The sequence below is a fragment of the Phodopus roborovskii genome, unplaced genomic scaffold (genome assembly GCF_943737965.1).
Source record: "Phodopus roborovskii unplaced genomic scaffold, PHOROB, whole genome shotgun sequence".
Classification (NCBI taxonomy): Eukaryota; Metazoa; Chordata; class Mammalia; order Rodentia; family Cricetidae; genus Phodopus; species Phodopus roborovskii.
This window is the reverse complement of record NW_026126540.1, coordinates 16,792,917-16,808,977: the sequence shown is the minus strand read 5'-3', so window position 1 is coordinate 16,808,977 and position 16,061 is coordinate 16,792,917.

Sequence of the window (16,061 nt, the reverse complement as noted above, 5' to 3'; positions counted from 1 at the left end):
TTTCAGGGGCTTAGGTCCCATGTCTTCATGAGATCAAAGTGTCAGATATTATGAAGAGTATTGTAAAATAGAGTAAAATCATTTCAAGTGCTAATAGAAATGTTTTCTTGGTAGAGTCATAGAAATTTCCCCCTTTTACTTAAGAATAATTAATAAATTCAGATCATTTTGACTTAATCGGTTTATTTAACATACATGGATAATTATAATAATTGTTTTCAGATATTGGTAGATATCATTAACATCTAAATATTAAAAATAACAAGTGGTAGAGCCAGGATTGCATACATAAAATTCAAAATAGTTGCAAATAATTTTCATTTCAGCTTAATTTGATTCAAAAGTTGTTAGAAGAGTAAATGAATCCCAGTTGTTTTTATTTCTTTCAGTGCAAAAGAAGGCTTATTCCCCCCAAGAGCATATGTACTACCTTTGCAGTTCAGTGCTTTAGATTTCTGATCTAAAAGAGTATAGTCATGAAATTCAGCACTGCATTTATTTCACAACAAAGCTGTCACATATATGATAGGCTCTCAGGTGAAAATCATGTATTCAGAAAACACGCAGTGAATGCTGCCAGCTGCTATGAGAGGACTACCCATGGGATACAGGTGACTCAGACTCTACACCAGAAAAAGAGACACATTTACATTTTTTTTCTTTTTCACATTTAGTTGTTCATAGAAATACTTGTAATAGCCCAAATTATGTTATTAAAAATTTCTCATGGACTTTTCACTTTAGGGAATTAAAAAAACAAAACAAAACAAACAACTCAAACAATTTAAAGTCACATAAAAATGTTTGAAGATACATGTTGATGTAATGGTAAGCGCATAAACTTTGGTATCAAGTTTGACTACTGTATCTGCCAAAAACCTCTTCTTTGATCTTGAACAGTTTTTAATCTATTTGAGTCTAGCTTAAGTTCCCTGTGATCCTTATAATATTAAAGCTAAAACATTGGTAAATGCAAGAAGTCACATAGTAGCAGATATTTTGGGGGTGTATTTATAATGGTGTAGTATTTTTTGCACATTTTAATCACTTTCCCTTTCAATCACAATTGCAGTTGTCACTGCATTTATGTTTAACACTACTTTTGTACAGTGGTATGATAATCTTCTTCATATCATATAGGACTTTACTTGACTAATGCATATAACTCATTACATGCTGCCTTAATTTCTATGGAGTAGGTTAATTATATGTGCCCCAAATTAAGGCTTCCTTAGTTGGCCACAAACTGTTGATACATTTTAGGCACAGTGTAGCTCATTGGGCCAAGAAAAAGTCCAAATGACAACCTTTTTGAAGTATTGTATGCAGCTTTTTGCAAAGAACTATTGCTAAATTTTGGGGCTGTTAATACAACGCTGTGGTCTTCAGAAAGATGGAAAACCCTAACTCTCAGAATTTGTTAGAGTGAATAAGGCTGTTTGTAGCAATGACTCAAAGTTCAGAAGCCACAATAAAAGGCTGGTAGCCAGTTTTAAAAGAGCCTGCTGGGCAACGAAGAACTATCAGCTTTATCAATATATAAATATTAACTATAATTTCATACTGAACAAAAAACTAATCTCTAATTCAGATGTGCTCTGAATATCTAAAACTCAACCTATCCATAACTTAGGTAACCCTGTGTCTTATGTCCTAAGCTAATTAATTTTATAGCCACTGATATTAACATGATCTATTAGAAATTTTTTTTTGTTGCTGTGATAAAATACCTAAAAAACCTTAAAAGGGAAATATATTTTTTGGCTCATGTTTTTAGAGCTTTCAGCGCAAATCAATGATTACTTAGGTTCCTTGTTGGGTAATGGGTAGAGCAAAGCTGCTAATCTCAACAGTTGGAGTTAAGCAGTGAGGAGGAAGAGGGTATTAGGGTATGAGGATGAATTTCACTTGGTACCAAATAAGGGAAAGTACTATGGAGAAATGGGTAAACAGTTGTTGCAGGCAGATCTGATGAAGGCTCAGCTGGCTTCTGGAAATTTCAAAGGTTCCACCTACATCATTTAAAATGATCTAACTAGCTAAATGCATTCTGTCCATTCCTGTTCAAGAACGAAGCACCACCCAACACCCTATTAAAAGCTTTACATACCATACTCACAGGGCCAGAAGGTGCTTCTCTGGATACTTCCTGCCCTGTGTTATGGGTGGGGCTCTGGCTATGTGCTATATGCTTATGCCCTGCCTTTGCTGCAATAGATCTTGTATTAGTGGAATGCAAACTTCTCATTTTGCGATTCCTTTTTTGGTGGAAAAATGGTATCTTAGTGATTGTTTCTGTTGCTGCACAAAACACCATGACTAAAAAGCAACTTGGGGAGGGAAGAGTTTCAGCTTATACTTCTACATCATAGTCCATCATCAAAGTAAGATCTGGAAAACAAGGTGGGAACTTAGAAGGAGGAATTAAAGTAGAGACTTTAATTCTTACTCATATTTCTCTACATACATACATACATACATACATACACACACACACACACACACACACACACACACACACACACACACACACACACACAAAACCCAGGACAACCTGACCAGGGGTGACATAGATTTCCACTCCCATGCCATGGACTGGGCCCACCATATCAATTATTAAATCAAGAAAATGTCCTATAGGCATGCCCACAGGCCAGTCTGGGGTGGGAGGCACTTTCTCAATTAATTACTAATTGACTAACTTTTGTCAAGTTAAACTAGTCAGGACCAATAGGCTCACATGGAAGGGGAAGGCGGGGATCTAGCAATCAACAATGGTTTAAAAAGAATGGGATCTTCACAGATATGAAATCTGAGTGTCATATCTCTATCTCCAAAGCTTTTTTTTTTCCTGTTAGTAGCTTACACTCTCCTGTATTAGAAGACTTCAGAGTCAGCTCCTGAGCAATAAGACAGCATGACCCTCCTACCATGAAGCCTTCATATACCACTGCCCCCCAAGTCTTAAATTCTAGGTGTACCCTTTAGTTTCAACACAACCACATGGGCCTGATACTGCCAATTTTAGCATATCTTGATAGGATGAATGGGGCCAGGTTCTAAAGGTCCTTAGGTGGCTAGTCTAGTAGGCTAGTCTATAAGCACTCTTTGGAGATACAAGATTTAATACCAAGTTAAGGAAACCAGAAGATGGTGTGAATTTACTATGAAGATGGCCCCTTGGCAGGTGCCAAGGGAAAATGTGCAAAACAGGTAGGTGATAGGTAGGCAAGCCACAGGACGCTGTGGGGTGGGTATACTGGGACAGGGCAGTGCTAGCAGACACCTAAACTGCTGCTGCAGCTGCTACCCAGCCATTGCTGCACAGACATTGCTTCACAGTAACCCTTAAATCTCTGTTTCCCAGACACAAGTAGGCTGGTAAGAATGTTAGGGAAACACTCCCCGACTCACAGCTTTTCCCCCAAAGTACAGAGGCCTAGTTCATTTTGACTTTACCATATGTTTCTGCAAGACTAATTTCCAGAAGGTCTCAAAGCAGATATTCTGGTGGGAACTGAGATGTCAGGTTTGAAAGGCTGTGCTCTACTTTCGATCTGTTGCTGTGACAAACACTTATGGCAAAAGCAACTCAGAGGAAAGGATGTGAAGTACTGTGGTTCAGACCACGAGAAGCTATCTGCAACCTGGAGGGCCAATTTTCCTTCTTCAACTTTGTCAGAATTCTGTCTTACCTTTATGTTCAGTTCAGATAACAACTTCTCTGAAGTTTTCTCAGTGATTGCAAGTTGGAATTGACTTGTCAAATCATCATTTGTATATGTTTTGCTATCTAACTCTGGGTGAGGAATCAGCTATGAACATGTAATGTCACCTTCTCTGTTCAAAGCAGAAATCATCTTGGCCTGAATACCCAATTTTGTTTTTTGGGTTTGTTTTTGTTTGTTTGTTTTTAAAAGGATCTCACTATGTAGTGTTGGCTTTTGTGGAACTCACTGTGTAGATCAGGCTAGCTACGATGAAAGTTGTCTACCACCACACCAGGCTTGTTTGCCAAATTTTTACCTTCTTTTACTGGGTACATTCCACAATGCCTAGAAAGTGTTTAAGAACATTTTTTAAAAAAAAAATCAGAAAGTAACTCAAACCCCAAGGTAAGCATTTACTGTCTAGTATACTTCAAAACAAACTCAAAATTGCTGGGACTCCTGGGGCTCTGTGGAGTCTGAGCACACCAGGATCATAAGATCTTTCCAAGGCTTTTTAGTAAGATGTACACGATGCTTTCTCTTCCTATGTAATTTTAATAAAATTGGCTTTTGGCAAGATTTCTTCAACTTCAGTGAAACAAGACATAAAAACAAATGACATTTGAAAACATAGCTTTTGGAAGTGACTGAATACATAGACATTTTCTAATAAACACACTAATGTGAAAAACTCCCATTAATAAAGGAAAACTCATTCGTGCTAGATTCTCCATTAACAAGGGTAGTCTTTAGGGTTGGAATGTGTTTTTCAGGAGTCCCGCAGAAGAAATACAATATAAATCCTCCCTTTCTTCCCTCTCTATGTTCCTGCCTGTAGGGAGAGTACTGGGAGATTTTTGCAGAAGTCTTGGGTTTACATGGGTTAATTTTCCCAACATATTTATGGGATTGTTGGTAATACCATATGGTGAGTTTTAGAATATTTTCCTAGCAGGAGAAAACTCATTTTGTATTTGATTGATGTTCTCTATCAGGTCCTATGCAGATGGAGAGGAGGAAGCAAGTTTAGAATAAAGTATCTGCCAGCTGCTGTGCCCTAGGTCCTATTCACAGCTGGACTACATGTATATACACTTTCTGGACTGCAGGAAAAGGGAGGAGGAGCCAAAGCATACCTATAAAAAGGAGATGGCTTGGAAGTTGTCAGTTTTCTCTCACTGTTTCAAGTGTCTGCCAAATAAGGAGGCTTAAATTGAGAAACACATTTGTATTGTGGGGAATAGAGACACACTATTTCTGGAATGGGGCAGTCAGAAGACAATTTGTTGGCATCACTTTTCTCCTGCCTTGGAGTTCTGGGGATTGAACTCAGATGATAAGACTTGGCAGCAGGTGCCTTTATCCAATGATCATCTTGCCAGCCTAGGAATGGTTTTTAACTTATTTTTTTATGTTTTGTGTGATGCTCTGGGAAGCCAGAAGAGGGCATCAGATCCCCGGCTACTGTAGTTATAGATGGTTGTTACTGCCATGTGATAGCAGGGAAGTAAACCTGGGTTCTCTCTAGAAGAGCAGCAGGTTCCTTTAACTACCGAGTCATCTCTCCAGCTCCCTCAGGAATTCTAAACAAAACAAAAACAAACAAAAACCCTGTTGTATATTAGTTGTACAAAGGAAGATTTTTATTATAGTATCACAACATATGTGTGGTTACTTAATGATGTACTAGTTGTGCATTGTTCATATTTACCCTATTACTCTTGTTCCTGTGAGTGTGTGTGTGTGTGTGTGTGTGAGTGAGTGAGTGTGTGTGTGTGTGTGTGTGTGTGTGTGTGTGTGAGAGAGAGAGAGAGAGAGAGAGAGAGAGAGAGAGAGAGTTTGGTTGGTTGAGATGGTCTTGTGTAGCCTAGGCTAGCACAGAACTTGATGTGCCCAAGTGGCCTCTTCATCCTTCTGCCTCTTTCCTCCCACATGCTTGGATTACAAGCATATGAAGCTGTAATTAGGTTTCCATTGTCCTTTCCTTACCCATCACTTCCATTTCCATCTTCCTCCCTAACCCCTATATTTTATAAAGTAGAAAAAGCATATGCATTCATGTTTGTGAGGCTGGTTTGTTTCATACGATGATCTCCAGCTCCAATATTTTCCCTCAAGCAATATATTGTATATTGTGCATATACAGATATACAGCACATTTTTCTGCATCCACTCACCTTCTGCTGGGTACTTAACATATTCTATAACAGCATCTTCACTCAGGTGACTTTGATTATTGTCAGTGTGGACTCAGGAACAGTATAGTTATATCCCATGGTAGTTCTGGCTTTAGCTTGTGTGTGTGTGTGTGTGTGTGTGTGTGTGTGTGTGCCTGCGTGCATCTGCGCCCACACATGTAAACTTCATATTGATTTTCAAAGTGGCTTAACTACTTTACATTCTATCTGTAGTATATAAGAGTTGACTTCCCCTTTCTCTATGCCAGCTAGTATCAATAATTGGTTTTAGTCGGTAGTTATTCTGGCTGGAATGAGATGGACTCTTGTAGTCTTGATTTGCATTGCTTTGTTGACTGGAGCTGTGAAACATTTTCATGCATTTATTGACTTCTTCATTTGAAAAACGTCCATTCAGTTCTTTTGCTCACATTAAGATTAACTTTACAACCAACACATCAATTAACTTGATTTGCTATTTTACCTTGTTTTGAACAATAGTTGATCTTATGTAAGATGATAACCTAGGTTTGATGGAATTTAATAAATAGTTTTGCTTAGGTCACAAAAACAGAAGCCAACATTTACATGCTAAGAATAAATTGTTTTAATATGGGGAATTAGATGCTTTCATGATCACTATAAGGAAATGAAAGAGTAATTATCAATGGTGGCATCATCTGGAAATACTGAGAAATCACTAGTAATCTTCTGTAAATCTCTGCACCCTTCAAGAAACTACTATCACCCCAGTTGACAGCATCAGAGGCTATGACCCTCAGAAAATTACTCCCTGTACCATCTAGGCTGATGAAAAGTTACTTTGGCATGTGTGTTGCTACCTGGTACTAATAACAAGGTATTGTAAAACTGTGACATGGTCATGCTAGAATTAACTTATTTCCTCACAGAGGAATAACTCCCAAGTCCAGAGATCTGTGGTGCTACAAGGCTGGAAAGCTGATGTCTTTTATCCCTCCAATCCCAAGCATGGGTCTCACAAAGACCTCTGTCTAACCCCTCTTTTCCATAAGGGATTTCTCAGCCAAACCATGGCAGGAGGCCCTGAAATAAATCTCAGAGTTGGAAAATTGTCTTCACATATAAGTTTAGAATTTTAGATGCCCCAGTGTATCTGTCAATAACTCAGGAAGGAAGCTATGGGCTTTGTAGAAATATGTAACACATGCTTAAGATTTTTGTACAGAACAGCAATGCTGAGTATGGTTTGCCAGTACAGGAACTAAATGGGAAATCAAGCCAGGGAATATCACATTTTTTAAATTTCGGTTTATTTTACATTCTGGCCACAGCCTCCCCTACCCATCTTCCCATCCCAGTCCTCTTTCATTTTCCCATCCCCAATCCCCTCCCCTTTCACCTCCACCCAGGAAAGGGTAGGTGTTCTATGAGTATCAGTGAAACATGGCATGTCAAGTTGCAGTAAGACTAAGCACCTTGTCATGATTACGATCATCCAGTATGAGAAGTAGGATCCTAAAAGTCAGTAAAAGTAGGGAGACACCAGCTGTTCTGGCTGTTAGGAGTTCCATAAGAGGATCAAGCTACACAACTGTAACATATGTGCGGAGTGCCTAGGTCACTCTCATGCAGGCTTCCTGGTTGTTAGATCAGTCTCTGCAAGCCCCTATGAGCCAAGGTTAGTAGATTGTGTGAGCTTTTCCTTGGTGTCTTTGAGCCCACTGGCTCGTACACTCCTTTCTTTTCTACAGGATTCCAAAACTCCACCTAATGTTTGGCTATGGGCCTCTGCATCTGTCTCCATCAGTTGTTGCATGATGCCTCTCTTATGACAACTGGATGAGGCACCAATCTGGTCACAAGAGATGGTCAGTTCAGGCTACTTGTCCACTCTTGCTAGGAGTCTTAGCTGGGGTCCTCCCCATAGACTACTGTGAGGTTCCCCTGCACCAGGCTTCCACTAGACCCTGCAGTGCTCCCATCAGTCCTCCTCAGCACTCTCCTCTCTTTCCCCTCCCCCCACAACATGATCACTCTTGTTCTCATCCCCATCTACCCTCAGTCCACTCATGAAATATCATCTATTTTCCCTTCCCAGGGAGGTCTGGGTGTCCCCTATCCCTGATGAACTCTCCTTGACCCAGTGGTAACTCAGTGGAGAGCTGTTCAGTTTCTATGAGTTTGTAGGCTTTTTGTTTTTGAGGTTGAAATCCAGATTTCATTCATAGTGGTCTGATAAGATACAGGATGTTATTTCAATGTTCTTGTATCTGTTGAGGCTTGCCTTGTGGCTACTCAGCAATTTTGGTCAGTTTTGGAGAATGTTCCATGTGGTAGGAAGAAGGTATATTCTTTTGTGTTTGGGTAAAATGTTCTGTAGATATCTTTTAGGCCCATTTGAGCTATAATTGTTTAGTTTCTGTCTGGATGACTTGTTCATTGGTGAGAGTGGAATGTTAAAGCCTACCAATATTATTGTGTGGGGTTCTATGAGTGACTTAAGCTTTAGTAATGTTTTGTTTACAAATGTGTGTGCCCTTATATTTGGGGCATAGATGTTCAGAACTGAAACATCATCTTGGTGAATTTTTCCTTTGATGAACATGAAATGCCCTTGTCCATTTCTTTTGATTAATTTTGATTGCAAGTCTATTTTGTTAGATATTAGGATAGCTGTCTGGTTAGACATTATTCTGTATGTATTAGGGAGGGTAACTCAAGAGGTTGTACTTCCCTCTTTAGTGTGGAAAGGCCTCTCTTGTTATCTCACTATGTGAGTAGAATAAAAAGTGGAATAAAGCAGAGGTTATCTTCCCTGCTTGATGTTCTCTGAATAGGATAGTAGTAGTTTCTGTCTTTGGTCTCAGAAGTTCCATCTTCATACCAGTTCTCAGTCCTTCAGAATTGCTATCTGTGCCATCATCTCTTCATCTTTTATTTTAAAATTTAACTTTTTTGATACTTGTTTTGATTGTGTGTGTGTGTGGGGGGTGTTATGTGCACATGTCTACAGGTGCCTGTGAGGTGAGAGAGGACACTGGATCCCCTGGAGCAGGAGGTACAGGCAACTGTGAGCTCTCAGATGTGGGTGCTAAACTTGGATCGCCTGGAAGAACAAGTGCTTTCTTACCTCCTGAGCCATTCCTCCTTTATTTTGGGGAACATTTCACACCTTTATTTCATGGGCCAACTCAAAACTCCAATTCTTATGAAGGCTTTGTTGGTGTTTGGTCTTTTCTGATGATTGCTGTGGTATCCTAAAGTGCACATAAGAAAACAAAATGGAAAAAAAAAAAAAAAAAAAAAAAACCCAAAAAAACCTTTTGGTCACATGAGAATTCTCCTAAATGGTTTTCATTACTTGATTTAGATGCAACCTAATTAATTAAGGAATCAAGTTTGCATAAGTGGCCCTTGCTGGTTATGCCCATCCTAACTGGAAATGGCCTTTGCAGATGACAAACACTGTGGTAGCCTTTTACTCTCTGGTGTCATTTGGCTTTAATCTTGGGCTGTTTTTTATTCTTTTGTTCTCTTGTTTTCTTTCTGAGATTTTGAACTTTGATAGAAGCAAAATTGCAAAATAAAGTCCAGAAATTGTAGAGACAAAATAGTTTCTGAATATGTGGCAAAGATCAAAGTGGCATGGTCTTACATCTACTTTTGCCCACTTTACCAGATTTTTTTGGTTTTGGTTTTAATTTTAACAGCACTTACAGAATATCCTGCTATAGAGATATGTTACAAAATTCACTCAGGCACACTGTTTTGTATAGCAAATCTAAAATCTAGTCACTTCTCTTTTTATTGAATCATTTTTAATGTTTTTAAATCTTGAAGTTTTTAAAGGTGTGTGTATGTGTGTGTGTGTGTGTGTGTGTGTGTGTGTGTGTGTGTGCATTTAAGTGCATTTAGCAGAAAAGACTACATAGTGTCATGTTGAAGCATTTTAATGGTTGTACTATTATTTACTCAAGAGGACCACAAAGTTATCAAAGGGTAATAATCTCTTAAATATACCTGTGAACTTTATAATGTAAGCTTTGGCACCTATAGGAGTCAGGACACAAGAGGAACAGATCAAATATCATGTGCTGATTGACTAGAGTAAGTTCGCTGACAGAAGAAATCAATGTAATAGATATAATTGCTCTTTTAAATATCTTACAGATCTAAGAATTAACAGTAAGATATCTCAAAATAACTTATGGAAACAGGATTTAAGAACAGAGACATCCTATAGATAGATAGGGTAAAGAATTGATTCAGGTAATAAAAAGTGGGTAGGTTGTTCAAGATGTCAGTTATTACAGACTAACCCACGTTTACAGAAAGAAGTAATTTGTCATGATTTTTATAAATGGTTGGGTTGTTTCTATTTGCATCAACAATGCAAAAAAAATGGACAGTAGTGGTCCTTAGTAGCTGGTCATGTGGGTGCTTCATTCAGTATCTATTCAAGTAACATTCCATATTTGCAAGAGTGAGCAAACCAGCATTCTACAAGATAGCATGTGCAGAAGCATTCAGCACATGCCAGCCTACAAGGCATGTAACTAGTAACCAACACTGAGCATTTGCTGTGTAACAAGCAGAGCTAATTCAGTGTTTCCCATGATGAATGCTAATTAGAGGCAGAAATACAGGAGTGAGACCTGTGACCTTGGATGGGTACTTAAGCTTTCTGGACCCTGGTGTCACTGGCTTATAAAATGTAGATGCTAAGCCCTCATTTGTGGGGAGTATTAAATAATTCATTGCATAGGAAGCATTTGGAGGAGTTTGTGGCAGCGGAAAACATTCAATAAATTTCAATGACTATAAAATCACATGCAAAGAACTGTGCTAAGTGTTGTCAAGGTAATGACTCTCAAAAATGAATGTAATTTAATTCTGTTTGCAAGTTAATAACAGTGCTTATGGTGGGAGGGGGCAAGGGGAGCCAACCTTTACTGCACTGACCAGTTATTATTATTGCACACAAGATCACCCTATGGGAGTTCCAAATGCAGTCCCGCCTTCTTCTATGCCTACATTTTCTTACCCATGCTGCTTGGTGGCAGTTCTCTAAGAGGCTTGGTGGCAGTTCTCCAAGAGGTCTGAGGTCCATCACTGGGTTGTGGTTCCACCTGGCATCAGGAGCGAATCACGATTGGCTTTAGGAATCACCAGAAGACCATGAAGGGACAGGCTTGGAGGACTGGATTCCTGCATCATGTTACCCAGTCCTCGAAAGGAGGTTTGCCTGGGGAATGCATTTCTTCCCAGCTCTGAGGTTGTTATTCCCATGGGCCACTCCAACATCAGCAGCTGGCTTGTGACACTGAAAGAAGGCAGCATAGAATAACAAGCAGGCACATTCACTTTTGTATCTGTGTTGAATATTACTTTCTGCTCAAATGAAACAGAGCTCATTGGCAATTATACCCACATTAGTCCCTGTAATAGACTTAAGTGCCAAGAAACCTGTTTATTTGAATAAGCAAAGGGGAATGGAAGATGATTATGTAACAGTGCCTCATTTATTCCTTCTGAATAATTGCGCTAATCAAAACTTTATTTTTGGTGATCTGTCTGCTGACATTAGGTCCTTTAGTTTTATCAAAAGCAAGGATTTGAAAACTATCTAAATACAAAAACAACAAAGATATATAATGCCCTCAGTAGGGACTCTGACTTTCCCTACCTGGACATGACATGGCTGGTGGTCTCTTTGAGATACAAGGATGAAGGATGCTTAACATCACAAGGATGGTGGGAGAAGAAAAACAGTATTATTCTTGAAATTCTTTTATGTCCCAAGGCAGATATGCTTAAGAAAAATGACATAGAAAACTAAGGAATATAATACTGTTCCTATAGTAAAATATATGTCCCAGTATTCCTTGGGAAGTCTGTACTCCCAACTTTTTATTATATTTATGTTATCTAGAGCAAAAGGTAAATGCTAAATAAGTTTTAATAATGTACAATGAGCACATTTGTAAAGAATATTTTATTTATTTTTAGTTTATGAGTATTTTCCTGGTGCTAATGGAGATCAGAAGGATGTGTCAGATTCCCTGGAACTGGAGTTATGAACAGTTTGTCAGCTGCTATGTGGGTAATGAGAATTAAATCCAGGTCTTCTAAAAGAATAGCCAGTCTCTTAACTGTGGAGTGGTCTCTCAGGCACCAACATTTAGTTGAAAAATTTTAAATTATGTGTATATGTCTATGTTTATGTGTGAGAATATGCAGCTGGTGATGAAAGAAGCTATGACATCCAGAAGAGAGAGTCTGGAGCTGGGTTTCCTGGAGCTGGAGTTGCAGGTGGTTGTGAGTGGCTTGGCCTGGCTGCTGGGAACTGACCTCAGGTTCCCTACAACAGCAGATCATGCTCTTCACTGTTGACTCCTTCTTTCCTCCAGGCTCTGAACACAATGCTAATTAACTTGTTTGAATGTCTTCCACATTGTCTAAAAGATTCTCCTCTCTTCTTATAACTCCAGAAAACTACTTTAAAGCTTCAGCATAAACCTGCCTTCTCTGAGTTCCTTTCCCTGGCTTCTCAGACATACATGCTCTGGAGTCGCCAGGTTTCTTGTCCTACATTCACATAGTGCAACATGTTTATTTGTGTGCTTTCCATCATTTCCTTGTTGGACTGTAAAATCCAGCTGACCTGAGAACATGCTTGTAAAAAAAATGAATGGATGCACAAGTCTCTGTAATTGAGAATGTTGCAAAGGAAAGGAGGAAGAGGAAACAGGTATAAAATATACTGTAGAAATTGAATTAAAGATGACTGATTATAGTAGTTATGGGAAAATGTGAACTTTTGGAGGGAGTTATGACAGACTGCTTAGTTATACATTAAATTGATAACAATGCATTTTGGGGAACACATAGATTAATTATCCTTTCTAATTTCCTTTTCAGTCTAGTCAGTGGAATAGGAATAAAGTCACTGCATACGTACTACTGTACAACTGGTCCCAGATGCAACTCTCTAGACAGTTTCTCCTTCTGAAGATGAAGCAGAGAACATGGCAGCCCTGGGAGCTGTGTAGGAAGGAACCTTGAAGAGTCAGAGCATAGAAGGAGATATAGCCCAGTTTCAAAACTTATATAGGTAGGAAATAAAGCTCTAGTATAGTAAGCCCCAGATGTTGCAATTTTGCTGCATTGTATCTAACAGTACCTTCAGTAGTTGAGAGGTTAGTCCCTAAGTACAGTTCTCTAGTAACAAGTTTACAACCATCATGCAGCAAAGATCAAGAACAACTAGATTTTAAATAGTAAAAGGAAGACTGAGTCTTCCAAGAGCCCATCCCACAGTGGAAATGAGATTTCTGAGTAGTCAGCCTTGCGGTAGTCTTTGTTACATGGAAAAGAAAGAAGTTTGATGGCGAGAGACTTCTTGAGTTGGGGGTGGGGAAAGAAATACAACAAACTTTCAGGACTCTGTGTAAGAAAGAGCATCCAGTGTTGGCATAATGTAAGTAACTACAAACATAGTAATAGTAGTTTAGAAGGTGTTGCAGGAAACTATGTTGCATAGGTATATAGCTTTTAACAACCCCCAAGCTCCCATGGAGTTGCAAAATTCCATAACACCAAATAAAGTATGCTTCTCAATACTTCCTTCACCCATGGACATTGAAGATAATTCATGAAGAATCTCCAGAGAGAAAGGTAGGGATACAGAGAACAATGGGCAAGAAAACCCTATTTGCCAATTAGAATCAGGAGTAGATTAAGGAAATTCTTAATTTCTAGGACACAATTGCCTCAAAAATTTCCTCCTGAAAGAACTTCATTGCTGCTATGGAGCAATGCCAAGTTCTTCTTGTTCACTGTGATTATCTTGTTCCTGTTACAGGACACATGGTAGATGTGAGTGTGGGAGGCAGTAAGGAGGTAAGGCAGTATGTACTGTTTATGTTACACATCATTGAACCATAAGAAGACACTTCTTTGTTCACCCAGAGAACCTGGACTTTGAGTTGGTTACAGTAACTAGATGAAACTTTTGCTTCTATCCCTTAAGGGTGTAACTGCAGTAGTCATATGGAAAGAAAAGTACAACAGACACTTGATAGGAATCAAGGGGTTCTGACGTATATTCTAACTAGTCATTTACCTACATCCTTTTCTCCCTAGCCTTCTAGCCTTGTGCTAAAAACTGAATCGTCTTTCCTTCAAGTCTGTGTGCTGAATTCCTATCTCCCAGCATGTCTGTGTTTAGAGATAGGGTCTAAGAGACAAGAAAGAAAGAGTGTAATGGTAGGTTCCCTGTGACTTTATAGGAAGAAGAGGAGAGATGTCACTCCCTCTTCTTTGAAGACCCAGTGGGAAGCTGTCTACCTGCAAGTCAAGAAGAGCATCCTTACCTGAAGCTGGCACATTCATCTTGGTGCTTTTATAATTGTGAGGAATAAAATGATATTTTTAAGCCACCAGGCATCTAGAATGCCATTAGATAGTGTAGGAAAAGGAGGGGTAGGTGCGTGTGTGTGTGTGTGTGTGTGTGTGTGTGTTTGTGTTTGTGTGTGTGTATGTATACACTGGCTCAATGTTTTTGATATCACAGGTGGAAATTTTGATTCATATCTTTGGAGAGAAAAAAAAAACCTAAGAAGATGCCCCAAGAATAAACTTAAGGATTGCTTATATTTGAGAGGTTATAAAATCAGAAGAACAATTAAGGAGATAGAAAAGGAACAGACAACCCGAAAAACAACAAGTTGCTCATTTTAGGGGTAGGGAGAGAAAGAGGTAGTTTCAGGGAGCTGAAAATGGGGGAGGGGTGTTGTGCTGTGTCTGACAGAGGGGACCTGGCAGATACTGTCCTTGGAGAAGTATTTCTACAGTGAGGAGGGATTGCTATTATCTGAGAGAAAAGCTATAACAGAGGAAGCCAAAATACTCAAGGAGAAAAAATTATCTACATACTTTCTCATGAACACTTACTTCCTCACTGAATGCAGAGCATACAACTTACACAAACGAAACCTTGGTGATATTTATTATTCTTTAATGTTTGTCTTACTCATTCCAATAGAAACGTACAAGTCTGTTTTGGCTCCTTTTCCCAACCAAATAATGAGCTTCTGTGAGTCCATATTAACATTCGTAAATGTAGTTCTGTCAAAAATGATTCAGTGTTCTGTGACTTATCTGAAGTTTAGAAATCTTTTTACTGTCTTCATCAAGAAGATTGTATTTAGGGTTAGACTTCTGCTTTCCATATTTTGAAATGTGTGTAGGAGTTATTCCTTTTCCCAGGTAATATTTACTGGGCCCTGGAGGGGTCATAGAGATGCTCATTTCTCAGCCTGAGAGGAGAACCCAACATTTAAACCAGCAATGTGCCTCTGACCACCTCAAGAGGAAATTCTTTTGCCCAGGCTGAGAGCAGAATGAGCCTGTGGGTACAAATACAGGTGTTTTTTTTTTTTTAAACTTCATTTTTTTCCTCAGCCTGTGAGTTAAAGAAAATCCAGTGTCCTTCATATCTATTGCTCTTTATTATTAATTTATAATGAAAATTCTGTCAAATAGACATAAAAATGTCTCATATTCAAAAAATACATTTAAAAGCCATTCCACACTATGAGAAGAGTCATAGTAACACATGGAAACAGTACCTTTTGAAATGATGGTCAGGAACAAATAATAGCTTACTAAATATTTAAGTTTTTGTAAGTCCCCAAATGCCTCACTCTTATAATTCTGTATTACCATAGCAAAACTCAGCCCTTTAAGTCTGAATTTATTCTCCCAGGACAGAAATCCTGTTGCCTAGGAACAAGAGGTTCTGTATTAGCTGTTTGAGTCTTTTTTTTTTTCTTTTAATTTTTTTCCTTCTATATTTTTTTTATTTAAATGAGTAACAAACTTGTTTTCATGTCATCACAGTTCCCTCTCCTTCCCCTCCTCCCCTGCCCTCTAACAACCCCCAATCCTATCCCATTTCTGCTCCCTAGAGAGGGTAAGGCCTTCCATGTGGGAACTTTAAAGTCTATCACATCATTTGGAGCAGGTCCCAGGCCCTCCCCCATGTGTCAAGGCTGAGAGAGTGTCCCTCTATGTGGAATGAGCTCCCAAAGTATACTAGGAATACTAGGAATAAATACTGATCCACTACCAGAAGCCCCATAGACTTCCCAACCCTCCTAACTGACACCCACATTCTGAGGGTCTGGGT